Here is a 24,002-nt window from a genome sequence, read left to right on the forward strand (position 1 = left end):
AAGGTACATGGAAACACAAACTAGATTGTACTGTGAGAATTATGTATTTACAATAACTGTTCTGAGATTATTGAAACACCTGATGCTGAGTCGCTGTACCACAATTTAACCTTTCAATGTAAATAATACGGTAATAAATTTAAAGCCCGAACAATATTCATTCAAATTTGTTTTGATATTGAAAATCGCTGATTTTAACTAAAGGATAATTGCTAAGCGATATCCTAAAACGTTTCAGCGTGGGCTAGTGTTTTTCACATTGTAAAAAAAACATAAGATAAAAGCATATTATTTTTCATATCAATGCATACAGAAAAGAGTGCTGAATGCAAAAATATAAGTGACATTCTCATGGAGCGATTTATTACTAAAACCAGCGTACCACAAGATATAGCATAATCACATGTTTTCAGTATGACGAAATAACAGGGTTGCAATTACAGATACACTTTCATTGCCGATTTTAACAGAATACAAAACAAAACTACGAAATAATGTACACTGCGTGAAAAAGAAATAACCGATCGTCCAATACAACCCGGTAACTAAGGACTTTGCTAACGTTTCACTTGACAAGATGTACTGGAAAAATGTCTTTTTCCACGATTTCGCCGAAGGAAGCCATTTTGTTTGTCCACAACAAAGGGGATCACCACAGTGCATGGTATATTCCTTTCGAAGATACTATGTGCTCCATACATTTGTCAGATACTTACAATGTATGGTTGTCATCCCTTACAAAATCAAATGAAAGTAGTTAAACTTACCGTGGATGATATAGATGAAGGTAAAAACACCGATGTGAGCCTTCTCGCAGATCTCGCAAAGCCTCGCAGCAGTAATCAGTTCCTAATTAGCTCTGAGGCCCGTCCCTCGGTATATGGTCTCTGCGTAAACAAACGAGCATGGATGACATCCTAAATTTCCCGAGATTGGCCTATCAACTTTGACCAACAAATGAGAATGCAGAGACATCACGTGATCCTGCTGTTGGATAATACCCCTCCCATGCTACTTGTCAGTAAACTAATGTTACGTGTCACTTTCTGCTGCCTAATACAACTTCACACATTCAGCTACTCGATGCTGGCATATCAAAAACTTCAAACTCCTGTACTAGAAACAACAAATGAAGCTCTATCTGGACAATACTCAAAATGAAACTCGATTTCCGCATTAAAGCACATAGTCACATGGCTCCTAATTTGCACCAACTATGTACATTGGTCATTTGGAATTGCCAAAATACAAAGAGACTAAGTATTATTGGCTGAAAGTTGTGTTGAATATTCCAAATGTATATATAGAGAGGAATTTCACCTGAGAAAAAATTCAGCCTGATTACAAGGTTGGAGGCATTTGCACCTCCAACCAATAAGTTCAGATCATTATTGTTTAATGTTATGTCTGTGTGTATAAATATCTGATATAAGCATGTATTATGCAGAATAAGCATGGTATATTGTAAAATAAGGCCAGACCAATTTCATTTCTTGTTTTACAGATTGTTTTCCTCAGAAAACCTAAAGGCAGGAGGAAAAAATAAAAATAAAAAATCACCAGTCAAAGTAATATTCCTTTTAAATACTAAAAGTATGTTACTTTTGGCAATCCATAAAGTATATATGGAGCAAAAAACAATCTAAATACATTTTCTTGCACATTTACATTTTTGGCCAATAAAAATATTAAAAACATTTTTTTGAGCGGGGAAATGTTTTGTTTTTGTTTTTTCTTATTCTTGGAAAAATACGACCGGCGGATATGTAAAACAAGAAATAAAATTGGTCTGGCCTTAAGTGACTATATCTGTATTACCCTTTATGTTCTGATTGAAATGTACCCTTGAGACGACCCCCTGCCTTTTTAAAACAGCGGCATGGTTAATCTACTGTGATGATGGTAGAGTGCCTGCATCCTGAGACTTAACCAACTCTGTGTCTCTGTGATGTGTGTGTGTGTGTGTGTGTGTGTGTGTGCATGGCAAATTCACATGTTAATTTCCTTAAGTAAAGGAATTCACTAAGTAGCTTATAAGTACAAGATGAATTTGCTTGATGTCAGTGCAGTTATGACAAATGCATCGGTTCCTCGTTTCGTTCCTAACAGTCGCAGAGGTCAATATTTAGTTTACTTTAGTTACAAATTTTGTATTAAGTCTAGAAATGGTGATAGAGTCCACTGGAAATGTCAGAAGACTTGTTGCTGCTACATCAACACACAGAACAACCTCATGACAATGTACAATAATTCCCACAACCATACAGCTGACAATGACAAGATCTAGGCGATGAATTCATCATTCATCTGAAGTGAGTGTGATAGTTTAGTTTTACGCTGCTTTTAGCAATATTCCAGCAATATCACGGCGGGGGACACCAGAAATGGGCTTCACACATTGTATCCATGTGGGGAATCAAACCCAGGTCTTGGCATGACGAGCGAAGGCTTTAACCACTAGACTACCCCACCCCCCCCTCATCTGAAGAATCAAGAAATAACAAGTAATTATTTGTGTAATGCATCTACAGCATAAATTTAAAGGTGCATTAAAAATAACTCATATATTAAATTTAAATATGTTTCTTAGTTTATATAAATACTTAACTTCAAACATACGTGTATGTTCATCTTTAAATTGAATTTTTTCTTACATGAATTTATGTGATTGTGTAGCCGTGTGATATTTCATTCTGCTAAAACAGAAAGTGTGGTATTTTGTACATAGTTTGGGCATATGTCAGTTCATATTTTATTTTATTAAAAAAATAAAAAACATAAAATAAATAAACCAAAAAACAAACTACCTTTTTATAAAATATTAAAATTACCTGAGGTGCCATGTGGGTGCTGTAATAGCAGTCATGTCATGTCATGTCATTGTCTGGTCTTGATTGTTTACTAACACTGGTCACCATCTTGGTTCCTCGGTTCTTCCAATTTTCACCCTCTTCTTTTTCTGAATTGGGAATCATCCCAATTCACTTCAATTCTTCTTTTCTATAAGTAGACTCACCTTATTGCCACTTACCTGCCACTGATTGGTTTCTTATGCCAAACAATTCTCTTCTTGGCTGTGATTGGCCCTATTGGTTTGCCATAGTTTTCTTGTTGCTCACCTGTAGATTGTTCCTCAGTGTGTGTACCTGTCCCTCACTGAGAGACATTCTCCTTCTATATGCAGGCAGGTGCACACAGTCATTTCACCATCCACAATAAAGACATTCATAGTTGGCCCTGGTTGACTCTTGTATGTGCAGCGTCGTTCAGAGACACGAGTATTATACCCCTGGACCACGGTCTCATTTGGCGCCTGAACAGGGACGACGCTTGTCTTCACGATGTCCAATACAGCCAACATTGGGTGGTGAATTCCATTTGACGTTTTAATTCATCTGTGATTGTCAACATGCCATGCTGTGATATACCACACACCATTTCTTTTGCTTGCTGCAATGTGGTATTTGTGATTTGCCACATGTGATGTAGTCCTTGATACTTCTGTTTCTGGATTATTTCTGCAAGGACCTGTGATAAATGACTATATTAATGCGCTGTGATACTTGTGATATTTGACATTAACATTTCCAGTGCAATAGACAAAATGACGGAACTCACTTGGACGAAATGGATTTGCATGTTGAAATAATCAATGCATTGTCTCTTTAAATGATAATTTATTTTGGGTTGATTGTCATGTGTGTTTGTATAAATTGTATATAGTTGAACTTCATTTTGTTTGAATGTTTGTGTGGCCACTTCGCGTGCGGTAACATTGACACTTCGCGTCAGGTAAACATCGCAGCTCGCTACTTCGCGTCTTGTATACATCGATACTATTTCTCTATAAAACTGTCCAAACATGTGCTTGCTAATCAATTGTCTTCGATAGCTTGCCATTACTGTTTGTTGCTTGTATTTAGCTGTTTACCTTTGATATTTATCGTTGAGGTTGTTCTTCTTGCACTGTGACCTCACTTTATTCCAACACGTGGTGGTTGTACTGCCCTACGGTAGTTACGTCCCTTTGTGGAAATAGTTATAAAACTAGGCAAGGCTAACTAAAATGGAAAGTAAGTTATAAATTTGGGATTTTGTGAAACAAAACTGAAATAGGAATTAAACTAGGTCATTAGTATAAATAACTGTTTTTTATTTAATTGAATTAAATTAAATTTGATTTAAATTCAGTTAAAACTAAACTTAATAAAATATAAAGCAATTACAGTTCTTTATCTTTATTCTTTAACTTTACAGCTATCCACTTTGTCTATCCTTTAAAATAATACTAACTTTTGTTGTTGTGTTGTCTTTTCATCATCATCGTCTTAGTAGTGAAGAAAGAAAAAAATAGAATATAAAAGTGGTAAGTTATTAGTTACATTTGCCTTGTTGTACATTTGGGGTTAGTTAAATTGTATTTTGGGTTCACACTGAATTTATTTCAGTTTGAACAACTTGGTTGGTTGAATTGTATTTTGGTTCACACTGAACATTTCAGTTTGAACAACTTGGGTTTTGAATTTTGTCTTGAATTTTGTCTAGAAGTTTGTCTCTAGGGACTTGCTTCTTTGATTTTGTATTTTGAAATTGAAGTTGTTGATTTGGTCGGCAGTTCTTCTGCTTACTTTGTATTGTAGTGTTTGTTTAGTCATGGCTTCTGGTGGATTTGATATGACTACTTCACCTCCCAAGGGAGTGGAAGATCAGGTTGTGGATTTTATTCAGGGTTTGGAAGCGTCTATGCGTGCTCGTGTTATGCATCGGGTTACTGTAGGTACTCTGCTTGAGGGAGTTGGTAGATCGCCGCCTCGTCCTTACCCGGTTGAGTTGGAAACGGAGGGAAGGTATTCACTCCCTAGACCTCAGTCTCCGAGGCCTCCACTGCAGACATTTTCTACTCCAGTTTTTCCAGATACGTTGGGGGTAGTAGGTCATAGTACACAGACACATGATATTCCACTACAGTCAAACTTGGTGTCATCCTGTACACAAACTAGGCCATTTCCTTTGGATGATTATCCCTCTCAGTTTAGTGTTCTGAACCAGACAGGTAGAACCACCCTTCCTGCCTACACCACTTTAGGTGTGAAACTGTCTACCTTTTCGGGTGATGGTCTGAAGGGTGATGTGAAATACTCTCAATGGCGGAGGGAGATTAAAGGCTTACAAAATGAAGGATTATACTCTGATGTGTCAGTCCTTAATGCTATCGCCGTGCATGCCAGAGGAACAGCACTAGATCTTTTGAGTCAATTACCTCTGAATGTTACTCCTGATTGTGCTTTAGAACGGTTAGATCTGGTTTTCGGAGATGTTATGACTGGTGAAGCATTGATGGAAAGTTTCTATTCGGCTAGGCAGAATGCAACCGAGTCTGTCGCAAGTTGGAGTTGCAGGTTAAGTAACCTTATTACCGAAGTTGTTCAAAAGAAAACTTTGACTTCTGAAACAGCATCTAGACTTTTGCGTAACTGGTTTTGGATGGGTCTATATCAGCAAGATCTAAAGACAGCCACTCGACACTATTATGATTCAGCAATGGGATTTAATGATCTCCTGTTTTCAGTTCGAATGGTCGAAGGAGAATTGCCCTCTGTTGCTAAGGTGGAATCACAACCACTTGTTTCCAAAGAGGTTGGTAGTGTTGAAATTCTAGACCGACTTAAGGAGTTAACTAGTTGTATCAAGAGTCTGGATAGTCAGTTGGCTACGCTCGAGAGAAAGAAGGCTAGTGTTCCGTCTCCTCCATCAGTTAATGTTCAGCCACCTTTTGTTCCATCAGGTTCGGGTTCCCCTAAACAGAATGTTTCGAGGTCTGCTCCTACTGAAAATACTTTTGCACAACCTCCTTCTCAGAAGTCAATGTGGTCAGGCTATAGAGGTCCAGTAAAGTGTTTTGATTGTGGTGAGTTGGGACAAAAACGGGGTCATCCTAGGTGTTCTTTAAACAAGTAAGAATCCACGTAGAGGAGCGAACGTTGGATTCGGAGACAAGCTCCATTCATGTACCACATGGATTAGTAGGTGAGACAATGAGTCCATAGTAGATATTGAAGATCATGCATGTAGAGTTTTGGTTGACACAGGCTCAGGTGTTACAACTTTGTCAAAATCCTATTATGAGGAACATTTATCTCATTGTGAACTCAAACCGCTGAATAACATTTTGCAAATCAGTGGAGCTACTGGACATACTTTGCCGTATTTGGGTTACATTGAAGCAAATGTTAGCATTCCAAAAGAGTTTTTGGGAGACAAAGTTGTTATTTCCTCTCTGATTTTGGTTGTTCCCCCAACTGAGTTTAACACTCGTGTTCCTATGGTGTTGGGTACTAATGTTCTCAAGGCTGCTACTATCAATCTTGACTCTTCACTCAAGGATGTTTCTTGTCAGTCGTTGGCTTGGACGTTGGCTCGCCAGTGGTTTATAAACAGATCTGAGGCTCCGGGTAGGGTTGAAAATGTTCAGTCTACAAAGTCAATCACCGTTGAAGCTGGTTGTAATCAACTCATTACTGGTCTATGTCGTGTTGGGACTAAACCTCAACCTGGGATGCAATATTGTGCTTTTCCCTCTACATCATTACCAGGCTCTCTTAATTTAGTCTGTGGAGTTGTTGATGTGCCAGTAGGTCAGTCTACTTCAAGGGTTAAGATTGAGGTCACCAATCCATCGAATAGGTCAGTCACTATCCCAGGTCATACCATGCTTTGTCACTTAGAGCAAGTTGAAGTTATGGACCAACTCTCTATACCTGATGAACAGTCTTCAACCTCAAAAGATCTTTTTGATTTTGGGAAACTTAGTCAGACTTATACAGAGGAGGAAGTTGCTGAGTTCAAGTCTCTAATCAATGAGTTTGATGATCTGTTTAGCAAGTCTGATTTAGACATGGGTCGTACAGATTTGGTGCAACATCGAATTGACCTTACTGATACACCTTTTAGAGAAAGACATCGAAGAATTCCTCCATCAATGTACCAAGAGGTAAGAAATCACATCAAAGACATGCTTAGTGCTGATGTCATTCGTCCTTCTTCAAGTCCTTTTTGCTTCTCCTATTGTACTAGTTCGTAAGAGGGACTCTGGACTTAGGTTTTGTGCGGATTATCGCCGGTTGAATCGTAACACAGTTCGTGACTCTTACAGTCTGCCTCGAATAGAGGAGACACTTGATGCTTTGCATTGGGCTAAGTACTTTAGTTGTCTTGATTTGAAGTCAGGTTATTGGCAAGTAGAGGTTGCGGAGGAACATAAAGCCCGGACGGCCTTCACTGTTGGACCATTAGGCTTTTATGAGTTCAACTGTATGCCGTTCGGCCTTACTAATGCTCCTGCAACTTTTCAACGTCTCATGGAGAGGTGCATGGGGGGATCTTCACCTTTTACAGTGTTTGATCTATCTAGATGATATCATTGTTTTCAGTAAGACCTTCAAAGAACATATCAGTAGACTCAGAGCAGTTTTTGAAAGGTTAAGAAAACATGGTCTCAAGTTAAAGCCCTCAAAGTGTCAGTTTCTCCAGACGTCAGTTAAGTACTTGGGACATGAAATTTCAGAGACTGGTGTTCGTACTGATCCTGCAAAAATTGAGGTACTTAAGCAATGGCCAGTTCCCCAGAATGTTGATCAGATACGAAGTTTTCTTGGTTTCACCGGGTATTATCGCCGATTTGTCAAGGATTATGCTAAAATTGCCAGACCTTTGAATGATTTACTAGCCGGTACTTCTGGGAAAAAGAAATCGTTGATCCAGTTTGTTTGGGGAGAAGAACAACAAGCTGCTTTTGATACTCTGATTGATCTCTTGACACACGCACCAGTCTTAGCATATGCCGATTTCACTCAGCCTTTTGAGCTGCATATTGATGCCAGCGGAAGTGGTCTTGGTGCCATTCTTTATCAACAACAGGACAATGAGCGTAGAGTTATTGCGTATGCTAGTCGTGGATTGCCATGAGCAGAACGGCGCTATCCCGCACACAAAAGGGAATTCCTTGCATTGCATTGGGCAGTGGTGAAAAAGTTTCATGATTATCTCTATGGAAACCAGTTTGTAGTCAAAACAGACAATAATCCGCTGACGTATGTGTTGACTAAGGCTAAGCTAGATGCAGTGGGACACCGTTGGTTGGCTGCTTTAGCCACATATAGTTTTTCCATGGAATATGTACCTGGGTCCAAGAACATTGATGCTGATGCATTGTCAAGGTTGCCACGGGAAATTGTTGACATTGAAAGTGTCACTGCTATCTGTCAAGGTCATATGGTCTCGACCCCTGTTGTCGAAACCCTCTCTTTGAATGTAGATGTTTGTGATGCATTGACTGTCAGTGAATCTACATCATTGGGTCACTCTTCTCGAGGTATGAAAGAACATCAGAATGATGACGATTCTATTCGTTCTATTTTAGAACTTGTGCGGTTAGGTGTTCGTGTTCTCAAGAGACATTGCGGACAATGGATAAGGACACAGCTACAATCCTACGTCAATGGGATAATCTTGTTGTCAAAGATAGTGCCCTTCAACGTAAACAGATTTCCACAGATGGTGAGGTATATTATCAGTTGGTAGTTCCAAAATCTCAGCGTACGGAAGTTGTCACTAGTCTTCATGATGACATGGGTCACCTTGGGCGAGATCGTACCATTGCTCTTCTTCGTGCTAGGTTTTATTGGCCAGGAATGTTCCAGGATGTAGAAAGGAAGGTCAGTAGTTGTAGGAATTGTGTTTTGAGGAAAGCTCCTAATCAAGGAGAGCGTGCACCACTTGTCAACATTCATTCTTGTCAACCGATGGAACTAGTATGCATTGACTATCTCTCGTTGGAACCTTGTTCTGGAGGGTATGAGAATGTTTTGGTGATTACTGATCATTTTACCAAGTATGCTCTTGCGATTCCCACCAGGAATCAGACGGCCAAAACAACGGCTGAGGTTCTCTTTAATCACCTCATTGTGCACTATGGTGTTCCTGAAAAGCTACATTCGGATCAGGGTAGAAATTTTGAGAGTAGGACAATCAAGGAGTTGTGTCGCATACTTGGTATTCAGAAGACCAGAACCACTCCTTATCACCCCATGGGGAATGGTCTTTGTGAAAGGTTCAATCGTACGCTCCTAGGGATGCTGGGAACTTTGGAAAGTCAGGAAAAGGTAAAATGGAAGGATCATTTGGCACATTTGGTTCATGCTTATAACTGCACTGTCCATGATTCCACTGGATTTACTCCCTATTATCTTATGTTTGGGCATCACCCTCGGTTGCCTATTGACATTGTGTATGGTACTACATCCAACAATGTATCTTCAGAGACTCATACTCAGTTTGCTTCAGATATGCAGAGAAAGCTTTCCATTGCCTTTGATCTTGCTAGGAGAAATATTGAGAAAGCTCGGGAAAAACAACGAACTGCATATGACCTCAAAGCACGCGGAGCTACTGTTAAAGTTGGTGATATAGTTCTAGTTCGCAATGTTGGTGTTCGTGGTATGCAGAAATTAACCAATCGTTGGGAGGAAGACTTTTATGTTGTGGAGGCTCAGCCTAATCCAAGTTTACCAGTGTTTCAGGTTTGTAAGCAGGGATCACAATTAAGAAAAGTTCTTCACAGAAATCTGCTTCTTCCTATTGGGACGAATGGTAGACCTATTCCTAGACAAAGGTTGTCCACTTTTACAGACAGTGCTCATGATCCTAAGACTTCAGCACTCGACCTGAATGCTAGTAATGTCTCATTGGGGCCTGTTGAAAGTCGACAAAGTCATTCAAGTGATGAGTCTTTACCTCTTGATTCTTCCACTCTATTACCTGCACCACGGTTGGTGCGTGTTCGTCGAAAACCTGCATGGATGTCAGATGAACAGTGGATTGTAAATCACACAATTTGGGTTTAACTCGTATCTCTAGTCTGAGTATTGGTGTCGAGGACGTCACTTTCCTGAAAGGGGGGTGTGTGTAGCCGTGTGATATTTCATTCTGCTAAAACAGAAAGTGTTGTATTTTGTACATAGTTTGGGCATATGTCAGTTCATATTTTATTTTATTAAAAAAATAAAAAACATAAAATAAATAAACCAAAAACAAACTACCTTTTTATAAAATATTAAAATTACCTGAAGTGCCATGTGGGTGCTGTAATAGCAGTCATGTCATGTCATGTCATTGTCTGGTCTTGATTGTTTACTAACACTGGTCACCATCTTGGTTCCTCGGTTCTTCCAATTTTCACCCTCTTCTTTTTCTGAATTGGGAATCATCCCAATTCACTTCAATTCTTCTTTTCTATAAGTAGACTCACCTTATTGCCACTTACCTGCCACTGATTGGTTTCTTATGCCAAACAATTCTCTTCTTGGCTGTGATTGGCCCTATTGGTTTGCTATAGTTTTCTTGTTGCTCACCTGTAGATTGTTCCTCAGTGTGTGTACCTGTCCCTCACTGAGAGACATTCTCCTTCTATATGCAGGCAGGTGCACACAGACATTTCACCATCCACAATAAAGACATTCATAGTTGGCCCTGGTTGACTCTTGTATGTGCAGCGTCGTTCAGAGACACGAGTATTATACCCCTGGACCACGGTCTCAATTATGTGCACACATATTGTACCAATCTAATACTGATGTTCTTTCTTCAGGTCTCTGAGAAGATGGAGACATTTTCAGACAGATCCAAACCTATCCCGCCATGAAATCTTCTGTCCAGAACGAGGGGCCAAAACAAGACCTGCTCTGCCACGTCGTCACTGACATCAAGCTGCCAGAGATATACACCAAGACTACAGCCAGCAACAACTTTGAGACCGTTGGACCTCACACCACATGCTACATGGAATTCCAGCTGGCACAGGATGCTGAGTCTACAGATTGTAGGAACCAGACCCAATCTGTTCAAGGTGGTGGATTTCTTAAAACAAGAACAGGCCTTTGTTAGGGAAACCGTTTTGCAGCTTCAAGCTGGTGGCACACGCCAGATGAAAAAACGGAAGTATCGTCAACTGGAGAATGCATTGGATATGTACAAAGAGACAATTTATATGCGGACAGAAATCTCCTGTACAGTACTTCGATGCAGTGTCGCATCTTACTGGTTATTGATATGTATCCTTATTCTGTACATATTGTTATGAATGTCACAATATCATGTTATGACGCATTGTTAATATATTAAAATCTATCTTGCCTCACACATAAATGTTGTTTTCTGATTGGCTGAGCAGCGCTCTTCTATTATTTTCAATGTACCCCACTTACAAGTGAGTAACGTTTTCAATGTACCCCGCTGGGAATGCCGAACTCATTTGGTACTTCGTAGTAGTAACTGTTATGAATTGTTACAAGTAATTCTTTATCTGGAATAACATTGAATCACATAATATATGATGATCAGAAATTACCAATGCTTTGCGAATGCAAATCGATTGAAGGGAGATAACTCTAAATTTGTTTTTCTTGTCTTGTCGTCTGGTACTCCATACTATGATCCAACATCCGTGCTTCAAACAGTTCAAAATTACCATTGAGGTGTTTGGTATGATATGGTATATGTTTGTTATCTTTTTTACCTTTTAACCCTTTTTTATAAAGATAAAACCTTATATTACTCCTTGTCCGGTCATCTACTTTCTGGAACAGACTATGGTTGGTACATCTAACACAAAGACCGTAATCCCTCGTCCCGGGATTACCCATCACAACCAATCACTGTACATCAACCTACTCTGCTCAAATCACTAAATAGTAATCCCATGTTTATCAACCTTGTCAGTTGAATATACTCGCTATGCAGCTATGTACCGGTAATATATATTCTCCTTGTAACAACTCTTTGTATCACTTGCTTGATAAAGGTGTTAGTATCTACACAAAAACATCGCATTCATTGCAATAAAGGAGTTGACTATCCATAGAACTTGGTTTTTATTCATCTTCACAACTTCTAAAATGCTTCTCAAAGGTATCTAGAGTATTTCTGAAGAGACACCAGAAATGGGCTTCACAAGTAGTACCCATGTGGGGAATCGAACCCAGGTCTTCGGCCTAACAAGCGAACACTTTAACCACTGCCCCTTCAGGCACTAAGATTATCCCAGTAACAAACAGATGTTTCGAACCTTGATTGGACGAGGGCATTGCTCAGTTGTATTGCTAATAGGGCTTTTGATATCTATGTGTTCTGTATGACAAGAGGAAAAGTTAGGAGTAAAATTCATACATTTGATCAATGTGTATGCTTCATACACCACTTGGCTAGTTATATTTACTGTGGACTTAAGACCATATGACTGACAACTAAATAAAATTAGGGACAAAGTTGGCATTTTTCAAAATACAGTAAACGGTTAGAAATCCCAAGAGGTAAATATGAGGACATGACTAGGTATATGCTTCAAGGGTTTAGGCTAAGGTTGACTAATGAAAGCCAGCAGATAGTAGATAAGTATAAATAGATTTCGAACTATATATCACAACTTATCACTGAGACATGGGTTCAGATGCAGAAAAGAGCTACTGAACATAGCTTAACTATCTTAAATCTTACAAAAACGTCAGAACAATTTCAAGCAATGTTTCATTTCCTAGATAATGCAGTAAGCACTCTGGGCACAACATACAGTGAACAAGACATGAAGTACAAAGGTTTTTACGAGGTCAAAATTTAACATTAATTCCTGAACACGCCTTACGAAGGTTTTCTTACTCCACAGCCTACCCAAACATTAAAACAAAGTTACTGTGAGCACAGCACACATGAATATTGTACAATAATATACAATATAATACTCATAAAAATAGTAAAGCAATGGCAAAAGATATGGACAGGTTGGATTTACCTTTACCAACTCCATGCTTTCCTGTAGAACATCAGAAAACCCTTATTGGTGTCAAACTCAACAATCAATACAACCCCACGGCTCCAGATAAGGGTCATATTGGCTTATGTACGGCTAAAAAATATGCACGATACGGTAGGAAATAATTTAGAAAACGTAGCAGATACACACCACAGCAATGGTGTAGTCTTAGAATCATTTACAGACGTATTTATCTGAAAACGTATTGTTTTATTGTTTACTGACCTTAACTAATGTATGGAGTATACAGTAACCAATGCATGGAGTATACAGTAACCAATGCATGGAGTATACAGTAACCAATGCATGGAGTACATAGTAACCAATGCATGGAGTATACAGTAACCAATGCATGGAGTATATAGTAACCAATGCATGGAGTATACAGTAACCAATGCATGGAGTATACAGTAACCAATGCATGGAGTATATAGTAATCAATGCATGGAGTATACAGTAACCAATGCATGGAGTATACAGTAACCAATGCATGGAGTATACAGTAACCAATGCATGGAGTATACAGTAACAATGCATGGAGTCAGAGTAAAATGCATGGAGTATAAGTTATGGAGTATACAGTAACCAATGCATGGAGTATATAGTAAAATGCATGGAGTAGGCAGTAACCAATGCATGGAAATATTTAATCAATGGGAATCAATGCATGGAGTATACAGTAACCAATGCATGGAGTATACAGTAACCAATGCACCAAGTATACAGTAACCAATGCACCAAGTTATGGACTGCTTCTTAATAATGATCAATGATAATCCAAACCTAACTGTCACCACTTACAAGTGATGTGAAATATTGATTTCTTTCAGATTTTGAGGGTATTTTTGGCCAAAGTTACTTTTGATATTTCTTGAGAATCTATACATAAATCAGTTAAAGAGTATCAATTGCTATCATCAATAACCAGCCCTAGCTGACATGGACGCTGTATTTCCTTTCTTCTTTGAATTTGTCTCCATGGCATAAATAACAAATCGGACATGTAGAATAGAACAGCGTTGTCTTAGCCTGTAAATGTGGACTTCATTGTTTCCTTCTGTAGACTTGCTGTAAAATTGGTAACGGCACATCTGATGGTGTGAAGAAGATGCTGAATTAAAAAGGTGATGAACATTTCTGTCTTTTTCATAACAATGGATCTTAAGCTGGTGCAAAGTTCAAAGTACATCCTCACTGCATGAACTTTACTCCATCTGTTCATGTCTGACAAGAAAGCGCTTTTCTTGCCCCAAACTGCCCAATATCCAAGAACGGTGGCTTAATTACCGCAAAGTTGCCAAGTGTTGCATCCTGACAGGTGTGGGAATCACTGTTCTGCAGATCTCTACTATGGTACATCAATGTATTATTTTGATCAAGCTCATGCATAGGGCCAGTTAAGGAAGTGCCAACCCTTTTGATGTCCCTAACACCAAGCCCTGTTAAGCATTACTAGAGATTCCACTATCGGTATGTTGGATGCCATGACATTCTTGTACATGAAAGCCATTATTTCTATGTTGAAATCTATTTTTCATCCATTTTTCTTGCCCAAAGTGACAAATGAATACAATATTTAGCTCTAAACCTGTGTGGTCGCATGGTCTTGTATTCTGTGGAAATGCCAGCCTAAACACTTGTACAAGCTGAGTACACTAGTACAACTCAAGTTCTTAAATTGCATGAGCGCAGTTGCAAGCACATGAAATTTCAACATGTTTGGGGTTAACTTACCTGATGCTATTGCCTGTAAATGTGGCGCGCCATCCGAAAACTCATTCCATTTTTTTTTTTAATGTACTTTATATGATGACTTTAGGAAGTCACTATTGTCAGATATTGATAAACTTGGGGGACAAGAAACGCTTCTGACTATCTTCCAGCACATAGTACATATCCTGTACAGAACACTTTAATACTCGTGCCTAGTTCCTTCATCTTTTGGCCCAAAAAAAATATGCTTAAAACAACTGCATGAGCACAGGCGAGGGGTTGGCACCTTCATTAACTGTAAAACTGAAATACCACTTACCTGTCGACGAAAAGCTTTGATTTGCACAGCGTCTGTTCCAACAGGAAGCTTCGTGAATTTACCTGTAATATCAAACAATACTGCTCGTTATCATAATGTATTTGCAGGCTGTTCTCCCCAAACCAGCTGTACTCACCACTGCAGGAAGACAGTGACTGCGCTTTGTCGCATGTAGATCAGGTGAGTGAGTTTAGTTTTACGCCGCACTCAGCAATATTCCAGCTATATGACGACTGTCTGTAAATAATCGAGTCTGTACCCGACAATCCAGTGGTCAACAGCATGAGCATCAATCTGCACACTTGGGACTGATGACGTGTCAACCAAGTCTGACTACCCAATCCCATTAGTCACCTCTTACGACAAGCATGGGTTACTGAAGATCAATTCTAACCCAGACCTTCACAGGTTCATGTAGATCAGGGAGATGGTCGGGGCAAAACCAGGGTGGCACTGGAGGGAGCCAGGGTGGTGCCAGGGTGGAGCCAAGATGGCACTGAAGGGAGCCAGGGTGGAACTAGGGTGGCACTGGAGGGAACCAGGGTTGCACTGGAGGGAGCCAGGGTGGAACCAAAGTGGAGCCACTGGGGCACAAGGGTGTGCCAGGATGGAGCCAAGATGGCACTGGAGGGAGCCAAGGTGGAACCAGGATGTGCCAGGAAGTGCCAGGATGTGCAAGGGTGGAGCCAGGGTGGACCAGGTGCACGCCCCTCTTTTTGAACTGTACTTTACCGAGAAAACCCAAATACATGTTACATTTGAGCGAGTGAGTTTAGCTTTACGCCGCTTTTAGCAGTATTCCAGCAATATCACGGCAGGCGACACCAGAAATGGGCTTTAAACATTGTACCCATGTGGGGAATCAAACCCGGGTCTTCAACAAACGCTTTAACCCCTAGGCTACCCTACCGCCCCTTGATCACTTTCTAAAAGGCATTGTGTAATCATAGCTTTGGCATTAGGGCACATGCAAAGTTGCACTCGTCAAAGAGGTACATAAACTATGTAACTTTCGAAATGGCACTGTATTCACCACTTTCTTAAGCATCCTGATAATGCTGAAGTGTAATAAACATTTTTGTTCAAGTGATATGACACAAATGTGGTCTACGCAGTTGGGATACGATGGCTTGTCAACCAAGTCAGTGAGACTGACAGCCAATCCTGTTAGTCGCCTCTTACAACAAGCATGGGTTACTGAAGATCAATTCTAACCCGGTGTAACAGGCCAAACTTTCCTCCTGGCCCTAAACTTTCCCCCACCTAGGCTTAATCTTCCCCACCCTTGAAAGTTTGTCCTTGTTCTTGTAAAAGGGTGACTTCTTTATTTCTTCCCACCCATGTTCTTGTATCAAAAGGGTGAGATTCTGGCCTTAAACAAGCTTATGTGAATAATGTTCCATTACATTTATACATAAATACAACAAATATTAGATAATTAACAGCATGATAAGAGAGCAAGCAACCAGTGTATATTACATCATATTTACCCATCAAATGTGCGATTGAATGTTTACATCTTATGGTGGACAGAAGAAGAACTAATGCAATGTGTCTTCATAGGAATGGCGGCAGGAGCAGGATAGATTTACAGATATATGCCGTTCAAACATGTATGCATTCAAAGCACTACACCCAAGTGAGAGGCAAAAATGGACTATTTAGTAAAAATGTGTACCAAAATATAAGTCAAACCTACTGTTTTATAAGAGTAAGGGTGGGGAAGAAGTAGCCCAGGTAGGCCAGAATCTCCCCCTTTTGGTATAAAAACATGGGTGGGGAACAAGTAGCCTAGCTTGGCGAGAATCTCCCCCTTTTGGTATAAAAACAAAGGTGGGGAAGAAGTAGCCTAGGTAGGCCAGAATCTCCCCCTATTGGTATAGAAAACAAGGGTGGGGAAGAAGTGGCCTAGCTTGGCCAGAATCTCACTACTTTTCATAGAAAACAGAACAAAATATCCTAGTTTAAACAGGAGGGAAAGTTTGGCCTAGGGAGAGAAACTTTAGCCCAGCCCAAACTTTCCCCGGGGTAAGAATATCCTAGGACAAAACCTCCCTGGGGAAAGTTTGGCCTAGGCCAGATTCTCCCCGGGGAAAGTTTCGACCGGGGAAGAAATGGCCTGCTACACCGGATCTTCATGGGTCTTGTGTGTGCTGCCAGGGGTAGAAAACATAACGTGTATGTGAAACAACCGGTTATAGATTGAATTTTAGTTAAACTCTATATTTTATGACGCATATACGAGTGCAGTGGCATAACTATATAAACATGCAAGGGAGAATAATTCAGGATTAAAATACCTTGTAAAACTCCAGACTGTTTTAAGTTATTTCAATCTGTTTTGTCCACTATGGTTCAAATAAAGTACTAAAAAGTCTTCATTAAATTATTGATATAATATACTTTGTCAAACAGCACAAAACACTTAATAGGTTTAAGTAGTGGATATCATCACTGAAAATTGACATGTGAATTACATTTTACATGCAACATACTTTTGCCTATTTTCCTCACCATGGCATACTATTTTTAGTGTCTACCACACTACATACACTTTACAAAATCTGATTATCATGCATAAAGTCAATAACTTTCTGATCATACAGATAACTATGACTGGACATCCCATGGTAGCTTTTGTCCTGAAAATTATGATAATAATGGACATTTATAAAGTGCCTGTATCCAAGCAGTTATGCATGCTCAAAGCGCTAACACATTATTACCCCTGTTAACCCAAGCTGCCTTTCAGGCTCTAGAAGGTTAACAGTCATGACTTATCCCACCTGGTACCCATTCACTGCTGGGTGAACCAAGGCAATTCTTAACAAATTCACTGAGTGTGAATGTGATGCAATAAGTTGCTTAAATCACAGTTAAATGGAAATAACATTTTATGTTTATCTGCTAACTATTTCAAAGTAAGACTTACTGAAAGTTACTTTCATTTTGATGATAACATAATAACCCATGTTTAATTCTGTACACTTTCATGATTTATCATCAATGTATACTTGTTCAGTTCATTATTTTAACACCTGCAATATCAGTATTTGTATCAAAACATATTGACTTAATAACTGATTTTAAAACTGACATCTATGGCCTGTATGTTGCCAGACTGCACAGATTAATTCCGCCCGTAACCCCGGGTTTTTTATTAAAAGTTAAACCATTCTATGCCTAAGGCCTATGGCTTTTTATTATAAAAAGCCTGAACCTAACTAACCATAACCCCTCGAAATAATCCTAATAAATTAAATAGAATACAGATCAAGCGGGGGTTACGGGCGGAACTCTTACTCTGTCTGTGAGTGAGTGATTATGGTATTACGCCGCTTTTAGCAATATTCCAGCAATATCACGGCGGGCGACACCAGAAATGTACTCTGTCTGTGGTACCGCAGTAACCTACAGTGCAGTTCCCAGATAGTGGGTTTGTGACATTTCCTATGTACAGCTTATCAACAGAGTAAAGCTTTCCTTACACAATCATGTTTTTACCAACGAGATCTGAGGTAATATCCTGCTACGAAGTTTTCTGTTTCCACTTACCAGTACGAGGCGCTTCCATCCCATGACTTCATCACGTGGCGAAAGATGACCTCTTGAAATAAACTGGTTCCACTGTTGGTACGCGACGAAAACTAAACGTTCTTTTCACGAGAAGACCGAAGGTAGCAGGAGCCCAGTCAACCCCCAGGTATCTCTTTGGGCGGGATAACGCTGCACGTGCAGTCCATTCAAAGCGAGGGTATTCATCTGCACGTTGTTGCTGCCACGGCAAGAAGTGATGGTTGACTGCCTCTGCTTGGAAGGCAGTGTGTTTACATGACGACGATAATTATTTAAGGCTACTGTTATGAGTGCACCATCCATTCCTTGCATAGGCGGATCCAGACACTTTTGCCCTGAAAGTTTATTAATGACCATTGAAACTCGGTTGAAAATGAAGTGTGCATCCCTCCTTTTCTCAATAGTGTGCACCCACCCTTTCTCAAAAAGCTGTATCCGCCCCTGGCTTGATGCAGATACCGTATTCACCCTATGTTAAGCAGTGACCTGAACGTCCACTGACAAACTTTCAGTTCAGTCTGCAAGTAACGTGTACAGGCGACCCGTACTAGGCATCAAAATTTACGGGATAGTCGGCATTTTCTGGTGCATAACACATATTTGTTCGCAGAAAATCCACGACTTCATGCAGATACGACCTTCTCCATATGAAGCACCAAACTCCAAAACTGAGCTCTGGCCAACTTGTAATTTGAATTCCAACCCTTCCCAGCCTGGTTTCCGGGGTCTGCTGCCCTTGCGCTTCACACTGATCACGGGAACCAGGCTTATCCCTGTCCAGCAAGTGAGTGAGTTTCGTTTTACGCCGCAGTCAGCAATATTCTGGCTAAATGGCGGCGGCCTGTAAATAATCGAGTCTAGACCAGACAATCCAGTGATCAACAGCATGAGCATCGATCTCCGCAGTTGGGAACCGATGACACGTGTCAACCAAGTCAGCTAGCCTGACCATCCGATCCCGTTAGTTGCCTCATACGACAAGCATGGATTACTGAAGATCAATATTCTACCCCGGATCTTCACGGGTACCTGCTAATTGGAACCATCTACGTACTCTTGGGTTTTGAACCACCTCCTGACCTCTCCCATGCACAGGCGTATGGTGCCCCCTAAGCTATCCCTCCGCCCTTCACCATAAATGAGCTGAAGGTTTTCATGTCAAGATTTACCTGAGAAAGGAATGTTGAAAGTTTTTCACAATTCATTTAAGCATATGATTGTTTAGATACGGCATATCTATTGTCTAACATCCAAGGATTTCTAATCAAACTAATTGATTTCATTTTAAGTTTATTTTAACCATCACGGCGTTAGAGAGTTGAGGGTCATGACCATACCCTCCAAATACATCAGGTTAATTTCAAAATACCTACTCATACAAATTTAATGAACACCGCTTTCTTTTATATCACGATGATTAATCTGTCATGGGTGGTTCTATTGCAAAACACCCTCCACTCTCTGTGGCTGTTTTAAACATTTTTATTTGCATATTAAACGGCCATAATAATGTTCGTAAATATTCCACTTTGGCATTTGCGTTTTGTTCGACTTGCATGGTATCTAGACGTGTACAGATCTACGTGAACATGTAGCTTGATCAGCGTCCCCGTGATAACGCTAGCTATTACAGCTGATGCGTGTATATTGGTAAACCACCCAAATGGAGAGACGTACTGGTTTGTGCAGCCAAAAAGCTGGCTCCCTGTGTCTGTTGCGCCTGCGCTAACGCTCCGACAGTGAGTGCGTGACACGAACACCTGTTTTACAAGCATATAAGAATTGAATTTTATTTCAGAACACAATTCGATCGAAATGAGTTCGAAAGAAGAGTTTTTTGACATTGTACAAAGCATCCTATATATTCCTGTTGTCAAAGAATTAACGAGGCATTCAGCCATTCATAACTTGTGTGTGACTATCAAGTGAAGACATTTATCTAACCTACGAGGTATCATATCGGTATTTTTATCTGAAATCTAATTCCTAAATGGGTCCAGCATTATTTCGGCGTCAGCAATGCAATCAACGCAGACAGTAGTTGATAATACCGACAATTACCTTTCAGAGTATAATCTGAACCTAATTTATTATTCATTCCTAGTCGATCTAACGTTTAAAACTTCAGTCTTAAGATTCGACGAAGAATGAAATATTCTTATGAAAGCGACAGAGCTTTTAAAAACTAAACAGGCACACTATTCATATTTTAATATATTTTAAATATTCGGTTTTGCAGATGCAAGTGCCTATCTCTCTACTACTACTGTGTTTGATATTTGTGAATATATATTTTTTTTAAAGGAATCTTTAAAGGATTACGAGGGTACGAGGTCTAACACAAACAAATATATGAACATGATACATCTAGATCTACATGGTTTGTACTTCACGCTTCAAATACTTAACCATACCATTCACAATTACGATCTGGGTTAGAATTTCTCTATCGATGCTCATGCTGTTGATCACTGGATTGTCTGGTCCAGACTCGATTATTTACAGACCACCGCCATATAGCTGGAATATTGCTGAGAGCGGCGTAAAACTAAACTCACTCACTCACTAGAATTTCTCTGCCGTAACCCAGGCTTTATAGGCTTAAATAGCCACTTACGAGATTAGGTGATCAAGACTCTCTGACTTGGTCGATGAATGCCAACGTATCCCACATGGGTTATTGGATGTTCATGATGTCGTTCTGTGGATTGATTGGTCAAAACTCTCGTATTTACAGATTGCTGCCATACAACTGGAATGTTGTTACTGCAGCCCAGTTCAAGTATGTTAAACATAGAACTTTGCAAATTTAATAATTTAGGGCATACTTAATTCCAACCCTTCCCAGCCTGGTTCCCGGGGTCTGCTGCCCTTGCGCTTCACACTGATTACGGGTATCAGACTAATCCCAGTCCTGCGCATTGGAACCCTCTACATACTCATGGGTTTTGAACCACATCCTTACCCCTCACATGCACAAGCACATGCGGTCTGTAAATGATCGAGTCTGGACCAGACAATCCTGTGATCAACAGCATGAGCATCGATCTACTATACGCAATGGGGAAACGATGACATGTGTCAACCAAGACAGCACCCGATCCCGTTAGTCGCCTCTTACGACAAGCATGGGTTACTAAATACCAATTCTAACCCGGATCTTCACAGGTCTAAACGTACATGGAAACATATAAATAGGTATATTAATAAATTACATAATTGAATGAATAAATAAATAATGTAAAACATGTAAACTCCTTTCTTGATTTAACATAAACGTTTTGACAAATAAAAATATAAATACTATTTTTTTAAATGAATGAACGAACGAACTAATGAATCTAATAATCCACCCACACTATTCGGTTTTTCATCCTCCACAGCGGATTTTGAGCTCTTCCTACTACCGGTTTGTATTCAACCAATAAAACAATCTTTATCTGCATATGAATTACAGATAGGTAATATAAGTGGGGATTATATAATATAAGGGATACGAGAAAACGGCATGTTGCTGGTCGAGGTACGGTGTGGTGAGGTGAAATTGGGTTTAACGTCGTGCTTGAAAATATTCCGCTCATATGAGGACGTGCAAGCGTGTGTATGTGTATGTGCAGCTGCTTGTACTAGTCCAGACTTAAGCATGTTTTATAGTGCTAGCCCACTGAGATACCATGCCGCAGTGAAGCATGAATACCCCACTCAGACACATTATACTGACTCCGAGCCCACCAGTCCTTGATGTACCCATTAATGCCGAGCGCCAGGCAGGGACCAACAAGTACCATATTTTAACGTCTTTTGGTATGACACGGCCAGGGATCGAACCCGCGACCTTCCGCTCTCCGGGCGGACGCTTTAACCACTACACCACGGAGGCGGTCCTTGCTGATCGAATTAACCCAAAGAATATATAACCTATCTGAATTGTATAGGCTATTATGAGTATGAAAACAAACATATTTATCAGTGATTTAACTTGATGTAAGTTCTTCAAACGATGCCCTGTTAACTCAAATTTCACGATTCTGTGGAATATTAATCTAGTTCTATTAAAGTTTATCCTAGTTACAAAGTTAACTCTCATAAACGCACTGCTGTGCTTAAAACCACGATAACACCAAATTTGACCCGTTGGAAATATATAATATCTACAGGTACTAAGTGAATTGGATTTATAGCCAATTTCACCATTAGTCATAAACACCTCGACGAAAGACGCCAAGAATGACCCTACACATTGTACTTAGAGGAATCGAACTGCACCCAAGGGTGAACAGCTAAAGTGTTAAAGTGCTAGCCAGGGCCCTTTTTCTCGAAACATTGGTAGCCCTAAGAATTCTTAACTTGATCGTAGCCAATGTGTTAAGAATGGGCTTAAGAAGTTCGTGGGGCTACGAACGTTTCGAGAATAGCTAGCCAGATCTGCCCGTGTCCTGGAAGTTAAAACTTGGCTTCCTCGTCAGTCGTTGAGCTTGACCACACTCATGTGTCAAATCAATTTTTTGCAAATCATGGAATATTTTCTCGGGCTGTCACGTGGTGTCATGGTTACGAATTCAACCAATCGTGTCCCACTTTGAACAGCTGCACGAGTTTTCCATGCGCTCTACCCCAATGTGTTTTTGTAATAAAGTATAGTTTTTGCCCTGAACTATTATAATTAAAGCACGAGGACGGTAGTCCGAGTGCTTTGATGTTATAATAGTTCAGGTTTCAGTTCCTTGTTTTAGACTAAGAGTAATTTTGCCCTGAACTATTATAATTAAAGCACGAGGACGGTAGTCCGAGTGCTTTGATGTTATAATAGTTCAGGGGCAAAACCATATACTTTATTACAAAACACATTGGGTAGAGCGAACTTTACATCTTTCTAAGATGCTAAATTTAATACTTTCTAAGGATAATTACGATTAATTTAAGGCAGAAAACAAATGACGGTGTCGGTGACCTAAATTAAGAATCCTCGCATTAACAGGGCTAACTGGTGCGCTGTTCTATTGATGTGTCTGCCCCCCTACGTTAAGACGAACGTTACCAGAAAAAAAACAAATGATAACAGTTTGATGACGGTTTACGTTCGGATTAAATATCTTCTCTGAATTATTTTAATTACATCTGTCATTAACGTAAACCATATGGGGCAATATCAACGTCGCATTTCTTCTACCAACGTAAGTTTAGATCAGTACATCCAGATGAAGCGGAGTAGTCAAGCGACATTCCACGATTGCATTGTGGGAATGTAAACATTGCGAACGTTACCGTGTCGCTGAAAACTTGTGAGTCGAATTGAGACATTTTAACCGTCGGAAAACATAAACGTAATGTTTCCACCAGTGATGTTAGCTGCGTGAAGCAACTGCAAAGCAAGAAACGGGATGCAACGGAGTAGTTTACTGTAGGAGGCCGTACGAGGCGATGACAACTGACATGCATCGTGACGTCACTTACATTGTGACGTAATGTAAAATAATTCGATTACGAGGGGGCACACTAGAATGGCGCAGTGACGGGATAACGTCATTCAAT

General features: G+C 39.9%; 2 long non-coding RNA genes across 2 annotated transcripts; one reads left to right on the plus strand and one right to left on the minus strand.

Annotated features, from left to right (window-relative positions):
• Positions 1–263: 263 nt before the first annotated feature.
• On the minus strand, positions 264–18,494 carry LOC124291110. The gene is made up of 3 exons (XR_006902147.1): positions 18,383–18,494; positions 14,895–14,956; positions 264–887 (listed from the first exon to the last, which is right to left on the minus strand). It is a non-coding gene; the product is annotated as an uncharacterized LOC124291110 (long non-coding RNA).
• LOC124291109 lies at positions 5,805–22,913 on the plus strand. The gene is made up of 3 exons (XR_006902146.1): positions 5,805–5,816; positions 7,627–7,629; positions 22,765–22,913. It is a non-coding gene; the product is annotated as an uncharacterized LOC124291109 (long non-coding RNA).
• Positions 22,914–24,002: the final 1,089 nt, after the last annotated feature.

This window comes from Haliotis rubra, unplaced genomic scaffold (assembly GCF_003918875.1).
Source record: "Haliotis rubra isolate DU_JTF1 unplaced genomic scaffold, ASM391887v1 Scf481, whole genome shotgun sequence".
In the NCBI taxonomy this organism is placed as follows: domain Eukaryota; kingdom Metazoa; phylum Mollusca; class Gastropoda; order Lepetellida; family Haliotidae; genus Haliotis; species Haliotis rubra.